The following is a 4,070-nucleotide window of genomic DNA, read 5'->3' as shown; positions in this document are numbered from 1 at the left end:
GAGGTTGTTGCAACTGTTAAAGAAGAAAATTCAACAGATTGTTGAATATAAGCTTCTTCAATAGCTTGGTCCAAAACTGAAACTAGACCTTGTAATTTGTCAAATTGCTGTAGAGATTCAAGATCAGGATCTATTTCAAGAAGCTGGGTTTGGGGTATGTATGGTTGCAGTAGGGCTTTATCAATGACAGTCTGATCTACAAAAGCCTCAGATTTTGATCTAAACAAACTATGCTGGAAAGGAAAATCAAACTCTATATCCTGAATAGTTTCAAATTTCTCTGGAAGAGAGTTAGACCTTGACAAAGGACTATTCTTAGGAAGAGAATTGAATCTATACAAAGGACTATTACTACCTTGACTCTCTGTAAAACTTCTCTTTCTCACCAATTTTTTTGGATTATCTATGAATTCAGCAGGGTTGGGATCAGGGTGAGCTCTAGTGAAAATTATTTTGGGAGCCAAATATATTAAAAATCATCACACAAAATAAAAATCAAATAAATGGCCCACTAACATATACAAAATAACAAGCTCATATCAAGTATTTCCTAATGATATATAAGCTTCAATTTTCAAAAATACTACTTAGAAACCAGGGAATAATGATTTTTCGATCTAAAGAGTTTTCGATCCCAAGTATGGTCGCCACTATGTTGTCGTTTTGTATTTTTGAGGTTGAGGGTTTAAACACATAGGACAACATCAAAACCACTTTGGAAGCTGGGATCTAGCCCTGCCAGCTTCAGAGAGGGATCTCTTTTTTTAATTTACCTTTGTTTTTATGTGAATTTTAGGCTAGTTATGATTGTATTTGTTTGTTTTGTTTGAAAGGTTTGGTTGATTTGAGTGTTATAATTCCATTGGGCTATGGAGTCTATAAACTAAACTGGAGTTTTGCATCAATTTTTAGAGGAGTTCTCACGGGGCAAGCTAGGTTTCACTAACTGGATCTTTTCAGAAATTAAATGAATTGTGGAATAGCAAAAGTGTAAGGTTCAGTGGAAACCAAGGAGCAATTAAGAATTCCTTGATCTGACTTCAGTGGAAAAAATTAAAATTCTCAACAGCCAAAATATGGTGCTCTCAGTAACAAATCATATTTATCACAGTTTCTGTTGATTAATTCAGAAATTTAGAATAGCAGAGAAAGAAAAAACAATGTTTAAACAAATAGACAGAAGAGACACATCACCATTTAGTACACCACATGAATCCTGTGAAAGGTCCTTGTATTATTGATGCTCCAGTACTTTCAAAATTACAATATGTAGAAGGAAATTACATTCAGAAATCAGCCCTTAATACTTCGCACATTGAAGTATTTATAATGAAAATTACAAAGATGCTTTACAAAATCATTGTCAATCGACAATGTATTATTACCCTGATTACAAACAATATCATCTAATCCTGGCAGAAGAATAGGCCACATATGTCCTTAAAAAGAAAGGTAGCCCCGTTTTGATGGTTTCGGTTGCTGAGTCGACCTGAAACTATGCTGCGTTGTTGAACTGACCATCATGTTAGCTGCTACACTAGCAACTTGTTTTACTACTCCTGAATTATCCTTCAATCTAGTAAATTGACCAATTCTTCCCATCTTCTCTCATCTAACATTGTCAATTTTTTTACCCTACGGTAGATTTCATCTACCTATGTGTATTTGGCAAAGGTTGGCTTGATAGTAACACTGTGTTTTACTCCATTCTGTACATAGAAATCATTTGACATGGTTTCCAAAAAATTCCTTTGTTGTCATACTTCCCTTAATCCCACTGACCTTAATGTTGCTTCTAGCCATTTCTTTCATCTTTAGGACATAGTCTTCCTGAGTGATCAATTTGTCATTTATCACATAAATGCTTGGCAGTCATTTCTGGATCAAAGCTTCAATTCTGTTAGTAAACATGTTTACTTGCAACTCCAAGGTTTCACATCTTTATTCCAACTGATCAATGAGATTTCTCTTTGTCAAGACTTTCTTGACTTCCAGAATGGTGGCAGTTCTATCACTAATCCCTACTTATTCAAGCTCATACTTGGACTTTGAGTTTAAAAACTTGATTATTTTAGAGGCTTCTGTGGGCATCTATCCCAGCTTTTCTCTTCCCTGCACAATAGTTTTTGTAGCCTTTTCTATCTGTTAGGATATTCCGACACATAGGAAATAGTTAAGTTCAACTTGGTCTAGTATAGAGTTAGGTATAGAGTTAGGTAAAGTGTGTTTCTTTACCGTTGTACATTTTGTAACTTACAATCCGACGGTCACAATATGTAGTGATCCGACGGTTCACTCTCTCCTCGGTATTACCGACACTTGATCCGTGGCTTGACACCCGATTGGTCCATGAGTTCTATTTAAAGCGCATGGAGGGTCATTGTTCGGGTAATTCGTGCATGAGAGAAGCTTATGTAAATTTTCATTCTTTGATTAATAAATTGCCTGTAGTAGCCACGTTGGCGCAGGCCGTGGACTGTTTCCCTCTTTGAGGGTTTTAACCACGTCAAAAATACTGGTGTATTGATTTGTGATCTGGTTGTGAGCGGTGTCCTTTTGGTGTTCTTTCTGAGGAACTTACCCTGTAAATTCCTACATGGTATCGGAGCTATTTGAGGGCCGCGTCCGTTGGTGATCCAAATCTGAAGCCGGTAGAACTGCATCCGACTGTCGTTTCCTAGATCTGCTGTTTCTGACTTCTTTCGGGCCGAGAGGACTGCTCTGTTGTGTTTGGAGCATCTGTTCTAGTGAGGAACCCCTTTCGTTTCACGCGAAAAGGTTTCCGGTAGCCCTAGCTGCGTCATTTTTAAGATCTGGAGGTATAGTGTCTTTATTTGCAGTTTACTGTTATTTTCTCTCTGCTTATTTCAGTTTCGGTTTATTTAGCTTTTTTTTAACCGGATCTATACCTTTCATTTCTACGTATGCTCTTTATCCTGCGACTCTATGCAATCTGGGCAAATCAGAAACAGAAAGGAAGGATTTTTCTCATGCGTATGCTCTTTTCCCTGCACCTTAGTGTGATCTCGAAAAATCAGAAACATTGAGAAAAATATTTAGTTTTTCGGCTAAAGCTAACTTTGAGCCGCAAGGTTGATTTTTGAAAATATCTAGTTTTTTGGCTAAAGCTAACTTCGAGCCATAAGGTTCGTTTTCTTTGCATGTCCGTGTTGGGTTTTGTGTTTTGTGTTTTGTAGGGAAAAAGAGCTTTCTCAAGGCAAGCACGCAAACCAAGGCCCCCTCTCTCTCTCTCTCTCTCTCAAATTTTTTGTATAGATCAATTGGTTCAAAGCTATTTTAAGAGAGTAGAGGTCTTGGGTTTTGTAGGGAAAAAGAGCTTTCTCAAGGCAAGCACGCAAACCAAGGCTCTCTCTCTCTCTCTCTCTCTCTCTCTCTCTCAAATTTTTTGTATAGATCAATTGGTTCAAAGCTATTTTAAGAGAGTAGAGGTCTTGGGTTCAAGTCTTCATTTTGTGGGGGCGGATTATTTCATTCCCGCACATTCGCGCACTTTGCCGGCAACTTCAACAAATTTTTTTTCAAAAAGCCATAACTTCTTCATCCGGAAGCCTTTTTCAGAGCCGTTTTTTTTAAAACAGCCTAATTTTTCGAGATCTATCCATTGGAACACTTACTTTCAGCATCTTCAGCTTCAGTTTTTTTTTTTAAATGGAAAGTCCATGCCAAGTCATTCTTGACAGCACTAACTACTTCCAATGGATATCCTACATGGAACATTTACTTAGAAGTAAAGGTCTCTACAGAATAGCCACAGGCCAAGAGAAGAAACCAAAAGATGAAGACAAGGCTGCAAAATGGGAAAATAGACAAGATCAAGCACGTGGTTTGATAGGGATGTCTATTTCTCCTGATCTTAGATTCCATATTGCAGAACTTGAAACTCCTCATGAAGCATTGGAACAAATCACTAAAGTTTTTGGGATTAAAAATGAAATTAGAGCCCATCAACTTGAAAATGAGTTGCTTACATTGGATCCTAATAATTTTTCTTGCATTGAAGATTTCTTGTCCAAATTCAAGACCCTTAGATATCTCTTGGAAGGTGTTAA

This window comes from Pinus tabuliformis, chromosome 6 (genome assembly GCF_031772625.1).
Source record: "Pinus tabuliformis cultivar Carrire ecotype Pingquan chromosome 6, CPIR1, whole genome shotgun sequence".
Classification (NCBI taxonomy): domain Eukaryota; kingdom Viridiplantae; phylum Streptophyta; class Pinopsida; order Pinales; family Pinaceae; genus Pinus; species Pinus tabuliformis.
The sequence above is the reverse complement of the archived record's forward strand: the minus strand, read 5'-3'. Positions refer to the sequence as shown.